This window comes from Ctenopharyngodon idella, chromosome 7 (genome assembly GCF_019924925.1).
Source record: "Ctenopharyngodon idella isolate HZGC_01 chromosome 7, HZGC01, whole genome shotgun sequence".
In the NCBI taxonomy this organism is placed as follows: Eukaryota; Metazoa; Chordata; class Actinopteri; order Cypriniformes; family Xenocyprididae; genus Ctenopharyngodon; species Ctenopharyngodon idella.
The window spans coordinates 31,985,396-31,999,606 of NC_067226.1; positions in this window are offsets into that span (position 1 = coordinate 31,985,396).

The following is a 14,211-nucleotide window of genomic DNA, read 5'->3' on the forward strand; positions in this document are numbered from 1 at the left end:
GCGAGAGTCTCGGGTTTCTATGGGAACCGGAGCTTCTAACGGCAGCTGCAGTGATGTAATGACTTTACTAATCAGCGATTGGCTCCTTTACTTAGAAGGCGGGATGTATTCCGCCATATTGCGCGTCGCAGTTTCTCCCATTCATAGCTAATAGGAGTGAACCACCTTTCTATAGTCCTTGGTAATACTTCACTCATTAAAAAAAATTTGGTAACACTTTATTTTACAGTGTCCTTGTTACATATGTTATATGTACTTGTAATTAGGCATAATTACAAGCAACTAACCCTAAACCAAACTCTATTCTTAACCCAAACTTATAAGTACATGTTGTTAATTGATATTACTCAGTACGTAAATGTATATTTATACTGTAACAAGGACAGTGTAACCGAAAAGTTTTACACATATAGAAACAAATAGTTTATATATATATATATATATATATATATATATATATATATATATTTACTTGTCATACAAGATGTTCATGTCTTTCTTTCTTCAGTCGAAAAGAAATTAAGGTTTTTGAGGAAAACATTCCAGGATTTTTCTCCATATAGCGGACTTCACTGGGGTTCAACGGGTTGAAGGTCCAAATTTCAGTGCAGCTTCAAAGGGCTCTACACCATCTCAGACGAGGAATAAGGGTCTTATCTAGCGAAACGATTGGTCATTTTCTAAAAAAAATAAAAATTATATACTTTTTAACCACAAATGCTCATCTTGCAATGCTCTGCGATGCGCCACGCATTACATAATCACGTTGGAAAGGTCACGCGTGACGAAGGTGGAAGTACCGAGCAAGTGTTTACAAAGCGACGGTTTTGAAGGCGTGTTACATCAGGCGTGACCTTTCCAACATGATTACGTAATGCGTGGCGCATCACAGAGCAGTGCAAGACGAGCATTTGTGGTTAAAAAGTATATAATTTTTATTTTTTTTTAGAAAATGGCCAATCATTTCGCTAGATAAGACCCTTATTTCTCATCTGGGATTGTGTAGAGCTCTTTAAAGCTGCACTGAAACTGTAATTGTTGAACCCCAGTGAAGTCCACTATATAGAGAAAAATCCTGGAATGTTTTCCTCAAAAACCTTAATTTATTTTCAATTGAAGAAAGAAAGATATAAACATCTTGGATGACATAGGGGTGAGTAAAATATCAGGAAATTTTAATTCTGAAGTGAACTAATCCTTTAAGACCATGTGCATGTCTTTGACAGCATGCCACATATAGAGTTGAACTTTATTTAACCCAGAATACTCCTTTAACCTAAAAAAAAATGTGCTTCATGTAGTAGCTACCATGAACAGTTTTTATTAAAATGTGACTGAAACAAAGTGACTATTGATTTACATCAATAAAAGTCACTTTAATGGTCAGGTATAAATAGCTTCTAGTTACTATTGTCTTATAGTGATATCTCGGCTACCTCCTACATGGAACACATCCTATGAAACGTGTTCATGTATAGCCTACCAGATGAGTGCTAATTGTTTTCTATGAGCAGAGGTTAGAGGAGAACAGGGCTAATTGTAACATTGTTTGGTTTTTCCTCATTTGCTCAGAATATCTGCAAACACAGAGCAAGCAAGACAAACACGTCGATAAGGAAAATGCGCATTTTAATACATTTTAAACCCCAAAGAGGCTTTTTTTTTAAATGCGTAATGACTTCAGTGAAATCCAAGTTTAAAATCTACCCTTCATGCACATTTTCAAATAAACAGTTCTGGCAAATGGATTCTGGGTTGCCCTCTGAGTATTCGAGTACTTGATCCACTAAACCTTTCTTTTCACAGCTAAGAAGAGCTCAATAATTGAATGGTGTGGTATTGTCTTGCATTTCAACTTACAACATCTTGAAATTCCAGAATCTGGATGCATTTGGTAGATCTTAAGTCTGCATTAAACAATGTAAGACCAGAGATTTTACAGACCAGGTTAGTGAAATTAGTCTTGAGCTATAGTGTAAAAAAATGCTGTAAATAATAAAAAAGAAATCAGTAAAAAAATAAATCTGTAAAATAACGGAAAAAGTACTGGCAGCTTATTACCTGGACATTATCCAGTAATTTTACGGACATTTCCGTTAACCCTAAAACACAAACCAATGAAGTGTAAAATTCTAAATACTGGTAAAACACCTGTAAAAAATAAAATCCTGTTAAAATAATACAGTACATTGTGCCCTATTTTTATGGGGGTTTTTTTTTTGTTTTTTGTTTTTGAGTGTACATATATAAAGCCTATTTTATTATATATAAGACAAGCTGCAGAAGTCCATTTTCCAGAACAATAACGTCTTAGTACATTTCAAGGGCTCGTGAGGGCTATTTTTGAACCTGCTTGTTTTTGCATTGATTGCTCTGAATTACTTCTTGGAAGGCAGTGCTTAAAAGATGTAATGATCACGGTGAGCGGGTCACTGATTGTCTTGACTGTCCTCTTCCTGGATTTTAACATAAAAAAGGATAGGGAAGAGCAGGCCACAACCAGTGTCCTGCTGATCAGATGATGTGCTTTAGTCTGTGGTTTTCAGACCAGAACCAGTCAGTACTAGAAGGTGTGTGAATGGATTCAAAGATGGAGGTGTAAAACCTTGCATATTAAATTTAGTTCATCTCACAATGTACGTCCTCTGTCTTTGCTTGACGAAAACAACTAGTTTTGGCTGTAAATTGGTTTTAATTGTTTTAAATTTAGGTGTTTTATGTTTATTTGTAGCACAGATTTTTTTTGTGGTACACTGCAAAAAATAAATCCGTAAAATAACAGAAAAAGTACTGGCAGCTCATTACCCAGACATTATCCAGTAATTTTACTGACATTTCCGTTAACCCTAAAACAAAAAGCAATGAAGTGCAAAATTCTAAATACAGGTAAAAATAAATACAGAAAAAATCTGTTAAATTAATACAGTACATTGTGCCCTATTTTTACTGATTTCTTTTTTATTATTTACAGCATTTTTTTACACTGTAGCTCAAGACTAATTTCACTAACCTGGTCTGTAAAATCTCTGGTCTTACATTGTTTAATGCAGACTTAAGATCTACCAAAATATAAAAAAATGTCCCCACAAGGTGAAAAATTACTGATGGGTAACCACAACGTAGGGTTTACAGGACCATATATACACACACACACACACAGTAAAAAATAAATCTGTAAAATAACGGAAAAAGTACTGGCAGCTTATTACCTGGACATTATCCAGTAATTTTTCCGTTAACCCTAAAACACAAACCAATGAAGTGTAAAATTCTAAATACTGGTAAAACACCTGTAAAAAATAAAATCCTGTTAAAATAATACAGTACATTGTGCCCTATTTTTATGGGGGTTTTTTTTTTGGTTTTTTTTTTTGAGTGTACATATATAAAGCCTATTTTATTATATATAAGACAAGCTGCAGAAGTCCATTTCCTCATGAGGAAAACAGGAACTCTGTATCTTCAAGGGGACCTATTATGTTCCTTTTCACAAGATGTAATATAAGTCTCTGGTGTCCCCAGAATGTGTCTGTGAAGTTTCAGCTCAATATACCCCACAGATCATTTATTAAAGCTTGTCAAATTTGCCCCTATTTGAGTGTGAGCAAAAACACGCCGTTTTTTGTGTGTCCCTTTAAATGCAAATGAGCTGCTGCTCCCGGCCCCCTTTCCAGAAGAGGGCGGAGCTTTAACAGCTCGTGCTTCAGATACTCAACAACAACAAAACTGGAGAATCTCATGCAGCCAAAATGTCAGAAATTGTCAGCCTTACATTGTTCAAACCGGAGTCGGACACTGATGGAGAGACTCAGGAAGAAGTTACAACTTTAAGGATGTTTCTGAACGGTTAGTGTATAAATTACAAAACAAAAAGACTAAAAACACAAGGACTTAAATACACACAGAGTAACTGACTAATAATACAATACCATCATCTGATCGATATTTGAAGGCAGTATAGATATATCCTTCACTGCCTTTGATATCCCACAATCCTCTGCTTTCCATTCTGTGACTGTTAAGCTGAATAATAAAGATGGCATCTGAAAGTTGCGGTTGGTGGTCAGTTTGTCAGTAAATGCACAACGTTTTCCACTTTTGATATCATTTCTAGCAAGAAATGATTATTGCAGTAATTAAATATTCATGTAGTTATCACCAAAGCTCTCTCCATTTTGTTGTAAATCATTAAACCATTAAGCGGCCTCAGAAATCTGTCCATCAGTTAGCGTTGTTCGCAAACGCTGCCTATAAAGTCATTGCCTGATAGGGCAACGAGGCAACAAGTCAGCTGCCTAAGCTTTCAGACGCAGCCACTGAATGAGGAAAACACAGGAAACAGGAACTGAAACAAACACAAACTAAAAGACTACAAAACAAGAGCACAGATATTGCTGAACATGCCTTTATTATTATGACCTGATAACAATCAGCTGACATTATTTTGAACCATTCATGCACAAATCCTGATCATTCAAAAGGTATAAAAATGTTTCATGCAGGTTACAGTGTGAACAATTTAAACTGAGACGTGAACATTTGGAATTTAAAATGATGAAAATAATTATTGTGGTTTATAGTGGTAAATGCAATATTATGATTATCTTATCAACATGGGATGACAGCGAATGGCAGAGGTTTTTAAGACGCTGCATGGTGCACAATATTAGTTTTGATGAGGAATAAATAAGAGACTGCGTAGTGTAAGTACGTTAGTTTTTTAGAGCCATACCTGGGGCGACAGAATGCCCGAGGGTAATTATGAGGAGCTGTCAAATCGGCTGCTGAAACAAGAGCAGGGCTCACATTCAGTTCAGCCTTAAAGCCTGTCAGCACAGCATCCCACCACTTATAGATATGTCAAAACCGGCTTAGACAGACAACACAACAACGAAAGAAAGAAAATTAGTTGCATGTCAAGTTTATGTACATTCAGGTTTTGACAAAACACCACAATATGTCATTTATAGTACATGTCTTTATGTATTTTTATATACTTTAGAGGGAATTGTGTGTGCAGGCTAATTATTTAAAGATCACACCTCTGATGAACTGTTTTTGAATGACAGTGTGAAGATCACACTGAATTAGTTACAAGTACTGCATGCTTGATTTGTCCTCGGTATGGATCATGAAATACTAATGAGCTGCATTATATAAAACGGTTTAGAAGTGTTGCCCTGTTTAGATCAGTGTGTCTCTCCAATATGAGCAACATGTCCTGTGAACAACTTCGCAATCAATTAATAAATCAATCAATCAATAAATTATCCACTTTGGCTCGAGGTGTGAATGTAGCCAATAATAACCAACATTTAACTGTCATTAAATTCTTTGCTTATTTAATGAACCATAGAGCTGACAGCAAATTTCAGCCCAGAATTCAGTCCAAATTTGAATATTTAATAAGTTTTAAATACAGTTGTTTCATGACAACATACCCAACAGTGTGCCTTCATTTGTGAAAATATTTTAGTGATGCTAATGAACCAGAGAGTCCTGTTCAAAGAAAACCCTCAAAAAATTAACATTATGCACTCTAAACTAAAACATGCTGAGTTAAAAACAACCCAATTTGGGTTGTTTGGCAACCCAGCTGGGTCAGAATTGGACAAACCCAGTGTTGGGTTGTTTTTACCTAGCATGCTTTTATTAAACTCAACTATTGATTAAAAATGACTATATTGCTGGCTTAAAATAACCCAAAATACGCTGAAAATTAAAAAATCACACACAGAATTACTCGAGTAACACAGCAACAGTAATAACCAAAAGATAAACATTTATTAATAAGCAAGAACACCAAGGAATGCACAAAGGAGAGTTAAAACAATGTGTGAGTGAAAAAGTGCAGATTAAACTAAATTGCTTTTTTAAAGTTTTTAATAACATTTAAATGTAATTTACGTTTGAAAACAAATTTGACCATATTTCGCTTATTTTGTTCTCACACCAGTGAACAGACTAAAAGCACTATGTCCAAATTTCGCTGCAGCCAGTTTTCAAAGTTCTCTCTCCTGTCCGCTTCGATTAGTTTTCTTCTATTTTCCACATATATTCCTGTCGTAAACGCAGCGGTGTATTGCCGAAATCTGAACCGCTGATGGGACGCTGTTCAGCGGTGGAGCTGCGAACGTCAGACCGCTGCCCCGCGTCTCTCATAACCGAAAGATATCGTGGCAGGCTCCTTATAACCTGCACATAAACAAACAGTACAGAGTACTGAGAACATATTTTACCATCCAAATTAATAATTTTCAGTATTATAACAAATAAAATTCAGTTTATTCAAGGAAAAAGACATTTCCATCATCCCGAGACGACCGATTAAATAAAATGATTTACAGCACTGTAAAGATTTTATAGACAAAATAAAATGTGTACAAACCTTTATTTACTGAAATGAAGCACCAATTCGGCGGCGTTGAGATCTGCTCTTTCCTGACAAGGCTGCAAAAAGCCCGCGCTCTGTGTAACCCAACAGCTGGGTTGCTGTAGTATAAGCCACCGCTGGGTTGTTGCATCGGAGGGCGGTGGGGAGGGGTGTATTATTATACTGTCGGTGAGATTGACCAGCCTCTATCCCAATGGCTGGGTTACACAAAAACTACCCAACCATGGAAAAAAACAATCCAACAGGCGTTTTTAGAGTGTGTGCTACAGAAATCTGAACTGAATTGTGTTACACTGTGTAGTATGACTATTACATTTGGTCAACTTTCTATTAAAAATATTTTCATTTAGTGTGTGTGTACATATACCTGCAGTGTATTCAATGAAACTTATTCAAGTAGCCTATTTCAAAGCACAACATTCTCAAAGCTTTAAAATCTTCCACAACTGAATGTTAATTGCTTTTAACATCGTCAAAGAAAGATATTTCTCCTCCTGCCTTTTAGTTTCCATTTACCTGTCAAGACACATATACAGCCTTTGTCCTTCTCTGAACATAAATGCTGCCATATATTATTGCCTCTGCATTTAATGTGGCAGTCTTACGGCTTACACATTATCCTCCTAATCACCTGTTTGAGGACTGCCTGTCATTATAAACTGCCATTCTTTCTGGACTGAGAGGTTATCTAATCAATCTTCTGGACCATCTCCATCTGTAATAGCACCAGATTTTAAGCCTCAGGTAAAAAGGCAGCAATATGTTCTTTATCAACATGTAGGATTTGGAAAATTACACGACTTAAAGCACAAAGACTTGACCTTTTAATAATTGAGACATTTATTGATCTTATGTTGGTTGGTCTGCTCAAATGCTGATTCAACAAGCAGTCTACAACATGTTGCAAATATTGTTTATAGGCTATATATTTAGCGCTTTACACAAATAATAGGATACAAAACAATAGCTGCGTTTCCATTACCCTTCAAATTGCACAAACTGAAATTGCGAATTGAAAATACGCCCAACGCAAACCTGCTAACCTACTAACTTCTGTTGACATAATTTTTGGAATGAAAAAATAGTTTTAGTCGCATAACACCAGTTAATATAAACACCGTCATTTCGCAATAGTTTTTTATCGACATTTAGAAAATATAGCAAAAGTTTTGTGCAAATATGTAATGGAAACAGCTAATGTCCCAAATTATTTAAATGACTTAAATATACTTTTCTAGAGATAATGTTATGTTAATTAGTTAATAGTTTATCTAACATGAAATGTAGCTATACATGTAACACTTGTACCACTGTAAGTATTGTATTGTAACGTATATATTTTCCGTTATGTTCTATTTTGGTTACATTTTCACTCTGTTTGCTTTGTTCCTGTTTGTTCCTAGTTAGTTCCCTGGTTGTTAATTAGTTTCCATAGTTCCTAATTCCACGCACCTGTTCTGTTTCTCTTTAATTACATTCCCTATGTATTTAAGCCCTGTGTTTCATTCTGTTGCTTTGTCGGTTCTCGTTAATGTGAAGTCTGGTTTGTGTTATCGCTTTGGTATTCCAATGTTCTGAGTAATTTTGGATTAATAAAGTCTGTTTGAATTAATCCCCTTCATCTTCATCATGCATTGCTGAACTGCACCGTGACACATATACTCAAGATATTTAAGCCTAAATTTAAGATTTATTTATTTAAATTGCAACTAAAATGTCTATCCATTTGGATTATACAGTTTTAACATAAACTAATAAACTTAATGTGATGCATATTTGTCAGTTATGTAGGCCCTAATGAAACCGGTAGGATTTCTGTAGTACTAATAAACTCAGTTTGGTTTAAATACACAATGCCAGGTTTATATATTTATCATAAATAAATCCAATTTAACTGAATATAACCGAATAATGCTTGTTTAACAATGTTCATACTTTTTAACTGAATAAATGTAATGTTTTCAAAATGAACAGATTTATGCGGTTCTAAGCAATTTGAATAAATGCATTTTGAAAATTTTCCATTCTTACTGTACCTGTTTATTTTATGCAAGAATTACTAATATGCATCAGTTTATTAGTTTGTTTATGTAACAACTGTGTAATCCAAATGGATGGAAATTTTATAAGCAATTAAATTCATAAATCTTAAACTTAGGCCTAATTTTCAAGCCTGTCACCAAGGTTACTGAAAGAAAAATGATCAACCATTTAAGTAAAGATAAAAGATAAAGAGCATGGACAAACTAAACATTCTGAATGCTTATCACCTCCTTTCATCCTTATATGAAGCCAGATTTTGTACCCTATTCATGGAAAGTGTCAAGGAGCCCATGGTAAATATGCGATTTGCTAATGGGAAACAAAATGGCTTTGTTGTTCTCCACAGTTATTATTACAAGATCATTGTGGACACTGAGGTGTTGAAGCAATCACTGCACACAGAATGTGTTGTTCTGATTGAGGTGAGCTTTAGTTTGCCCTAAGAACTTTGATCAGCTTTTCTTGATCTCTCTCTCTTTCACAGGTGCCAAAAAAACACAGAGTGTGCGACACAGTTGCCTATTTTAGGCAAGATGTGCTCTCTGAAAAAAACATCATTTAATGGGAGCAAAACCCACTTTCATCAAACATCTATTAGAGTAGCACTTTGACTTGTATTACATCAAAAGCTTGGATTGGTTTGGAGGGAGGTGTTGTTCTAAAGAATCAAAATCCCCATGAGTCAGACAACTTTTGAGGGATTACAGATGCCATTATGAAGTTCTCTACAAGGAACTTCATCAAACAATCTTTTTTCCCAGTAGGTTGCCCCTGGGAGACGAGTCTCCGTCATACTGCGAAATACCGCACTGTAGAATCAATGTCTCACAGCCTCAGAATACATCAGATGGTCAAGCGAGACAATACCGAAGGGGGCTTGACGCCCCCCATCAGAGTAGCAGCAGTTTAATAAAACAACCGTCGCTGCTCTCAACATTTTTACTCGTACTGCTGTTGGCGGCACAGAGCAACAAAGCAAAAGTGTGAGTGAATGAGGGAAAGACAGTATCAGGGGACCTTTACTCTGTCACCCTTAATTAAAAATGGATTCATCAGAAGTGAGAAGAGAGAGAGCGACAGAGATTTTCAGGTCACCGTACCAGTGTCTATTAAAAGAAATTATAACAACCCTTTTGTTCTGCCAGCCGGGACTCTGAAGTACAGTTGGCACAAGATGAATTGTGAGTGGCAATGCAAATGCAATGTTACAAAAAACACCTTATTTTTCACATATTTTACGTTGTTGCAGCACCTCCCTCTTAGTAATGCTCTGTTTAGTTCCTGAAGCCCCTCCTTCTGGACCAGTGCTCTGATTGGTCGGCTGGACCAGTGTGTTGTGATTGGTCAACCACTTTAAGTGGTTTCAAAAGTTTGACGCCCCTTACCATAACCCTGAGTTTTAACACACTATGAATGCAACTCAACCAGGCCACTGCCCCTTTATTAGCATATGCCTTAGGCAGAATTAGGTACATGAGGATTATTGTGACATGTTCGTTCCCGGAAGAAAACTCAAGATTACAATCGAGGCATTTCAGAAAGTTCAGAAACAGTAAGCAAAGCACTGATATAGAGAATAACTCCCACTGGAGTGACTTTGTGCTTTAAAACTTACAGACCTTTTTCATGCTCAAACAGCAACATTACACACTGAAGAAAGTTAAATTAAAAAAGCATAATAGGCCCTCTTTAATGTAAAAAAAACTAGATTATATTTTTGGTCATGTAAAACTGCAGCAGCAGTAGAACTAGTTATGCTTGCCTTAAAGTATTTGTTTAATTATTTATTCTTTTAGCTGAACACATAAAAAGGTTGTGTCACAGTCACAGATATGGTGGCTGTAGTGAAGCGCGATCTACGCCACAGAGGGGCGGTAGAGGAGGAGGAACCAAGGGGCTGACAGGAGACAGTGGCGACTGGGCAGAGGAACTGGCTGGAATTTGAAGAGGAGGAGGGAGAGGGAGGCTGGGAAGGATCCTAGGAGACGCAGGAGGCTTGAAGCTGGACAGGATCAGTGGAGACGCAGGAAAACTGGGACTAGACGGGCAGCGACGGCTAACTCTCTGTGGCGGGAGTGTAGGCGGGGCTCCACTCCATGCCCTTGAACACCATGAGTACTCCTTTGGGGATGGGCAATGTTGCCGGCTTAGTTACTTCATGATATGCTGGCAGCTTCATCATGGCAGGCTCTGCCAAATGGTCATGGCAGGCTGGTCTCTGGATTGGGAGCGGGGCTGGTGACTTCCTCCGAATCGCAGTTTACCAGCACCCACTCCACGTACTCGCCAAAAGTTCCCCAAGGACCAACAGCAGGCAACCAAGCCTTTGTGCGCTCATTCAGGCTTGCATAGAAGAAGGTGCATAAGGAGCTTTCAGGATAGTTTGTGAGTCTCGCCAGATGAAAAAATCCATGGATGTGGTCCTCAAGGCTCTGCTGCTCCTGCTCCTAACAGAGCAACTGGACTACCGGCAGCTCCACTTTCCATGTGCTTTCCCTTGGCCTCCAGCAACTTGAGCAACCGAAGCGCAAGCTGTTAAAGCTCCACACTCTTTTGGAAAGCAGGCCGGGAGCAGCAGCTCATTTGCATTTAAAGGGACACAAAAATACACCCAAATAGGGGCAAATTTGACAAGCTATAAAAAATGATCTGTGGGGTATTTTGAGCTGAAACTTCACAGACACATTCTGGGGACACCAGAGACTTATATTACATCTTGTGAAAAGGGGCATAATAGGTCCCCTTTAAGCAGCAAATCAGCATATTTAGAATAATTTCTAAAGGATCATGTGACACTGAAGGCTGGAGTAATGATGTTGAAAATTCAGCTTTGATCATATTTTAAAATATATTCAAATAGAAAACATTTATTTTACATTGTGATAATATTTCATAATATCACTGTTTTTACTGTTGATCAAATAAATGCACACTTCTTTCAAAAATCTTACCAACCCCAAACTTTTGAACAGTAGTGACATTGGCTGTTTTCCATCAGTGTTGTGAATAACATACATAATTTGTGAGTTTTCCCATCTTCTTAAACCAACAATTAGATTCTGTCCGTCTCTAAACTGCTAATTAAAAGGAGGGTCAGTCAAGGGTAATAAATAGAAAGATGTGCGTACTTCCCAGGACCACAAACAACAGAAGAACTGCAGTGGATCAGCACTTGACAACATTCATGTCAACTAAAGGTCACCGACAAGGTTTGTCACAATAAAAAAAAGTTAGACTTAATTTGTTGCCCTTCTCACAGTGAGGATGTCGAGAGAGAAACACAATATGTAGAATCCCCAGCAGGAGGCAAATGACATTTGAAAACAGCATCTGTGTCAGTTTTCAAATGATTTCAGATATGTGTCATTTAAGACAATCTGAAGTTAATTGAACATGAACAGTTGCGAATACAGTTTCACTCAGAAATGACATCATTTGTTCATGTCTATATTTCTTTCCTTACAAAAATATACTGGAAAATCCCAGAGGGAACTTCTGGGAAACATTTTTGCCCCAAATTATCCATAAGCTAAATACAAATCACAAATGAATATACATTTTTATATAAGATTATGAATTAATTACATTTCTCCCAAAATAAATAAACCAGAACTGAAACATCCTGAGGCATTTTTTTTTTTTTTGGTACATTTGCTATGCAGGTAAGGAATATTCTTTTTAATTCTATGCTTACACAAAGAAAGGTGCCATTAGTTTCATTATTTCTTCTCACATCAAAGACACTCAAGACGAACCTTTATTCTGGATCCTGATGGTTGTTTGATCTTGTCTGAAAATACAGTTCAAGGACAAGTTAGAAAAAGTGAGTTGAAAGGTAGGAAAACTCTCCAAGCTTCAAAAGCTGTCCAACAACAGCACATTAGACATTATTATATATCATCAGAAAATCAGGCATTTCATACATCATCAGCAATTCAGACATTTAATTGCATCATATGAGTTCAGTTCAGCCATATACGTTCATTATTAGTGACAGACACCATAGTGCAATGGGATGCATTTTGATTTTGTTTCAAGTGGATGACCTAGATGTCAGAATATGAAATTAATGATAGCTATGTTGATGAGACGACCAAATAACTCACAAAAAATGTGTGAAATATGAACAAATATGACAGATATAATAATTCACACACACAAAAAAGTGTGTTATTCTTCTGAATTAGTTTGTGTAATCTTTGAAAACTATGTAGCCTATACTTTAGATGAAAGGAAATGTTAACCTTTTTTTAAGATGCTTAAACGTTTCAGATGGTTTCAAATAAAATCACAAACAGTTATGGATGTGAAACCAGGAATCAACCAAAGATACAAACCAGCTAGTAACGTAAACACAAGACAAAGAGCAGAGGCTAACTCGGGATATAAATACACAGTGGCAATAAGGAACAGGTAAGACTCTAATCAATTAAACAATGAAACAATGAATAACTAAGGCAACCAATGAAACAGGAACTAAACACACTGGAACTGAACACCATAGATATATATATATCTAGCCATAGATTCCTCATTAGTGGCTGTTTCTATGGGCCACTTTACGTAAGCCGTCTACCATATTTGAACGGTCAGAATAGTCTGTGAATATTCGAGAGCAAGCTGATTGAGCATCTGCAACCTTAGACGCATGTATGAATATCTATATCTGCAATAGACTTCAGCAGATGATTTTGCTAAACTAACACAATACAACAAGATGAAGGCATTAGCTAAAACAACATTGAAAAGATACCATAGTATAAAAACCTGTAATATTATACATATAAAAACACAAACAAACACATTCTCACCTGTGAAAGGTTATCCCATTTCTTCAGGAATTTAAATCAATGTTGTGGCATCATTGATTCTTACTTTAAATGCTTAAAAAGTGAATTAAGGCATTGGAACATATAATGTACAGTATGAAAAATGGACATTCACTTGCTAAAGATTACATTTAAAGGATTACCGAAAATGAAAACTGCTTTCAATTAGAACCAAAGCCCCTTTGAGACAAGTCATTTCACTCAGCGGCCATCTTTGAAATGCCTCTCAGGCATGCAAGTGCAGCTCCTATCACTTTGAATGGGTAAACATCAAAATCTCCAAAGCTGTCCGCCAAGTTTTCGATTAAATTTCATATTTGAAATCACCAATGAAATCTGACAACAACTGTCTCATAAATGTTGTTTCTAAACGCTCGAATCATGACAAAAAAACTGCATTTTTCAGGCTGGATCAAGCTAATGCGCATGCACAGTCCTAAGTGCGCGTCTCTATAGGAAGCGCGTGTCTGACTGTTACTATAGGAACCGTAGATTCTAACAGCTGCTTCAGTGATGCAATGACTTTACCAATCGCTGATTGGCTCTTATTTAGAAGGCGGGACTTATTCCGCCATATTGCGCGTTGCACTTTCTCCCATTCATAATTATACGAGTGCACTGGCTTTCTATATGTCTTTGTTTAGAACCCTGTCATTCCAAACCAGTATGTCATTTTTTTCTATAAAACATAGGAAGAAATTTTGGTCATAACAAAGAAAGTAAAAGGGGTCTTGTGTTCTTTTTGGACCCCTCTGACATCACAAACATCTCTTATAACAGCTGATAAACTATAAGTTAAGTTATAAATGTGAGCATTTTGCATGTTGAAAATGCAATGCAATGAGAATTTGTCAGATAGAAAAATGGCATGGTATTCCTTTAAGATTCCCCTGAGAAATAAAACTACAAGGTACCCCAGTTTTCAGTCATAAGCCAGCACGATTT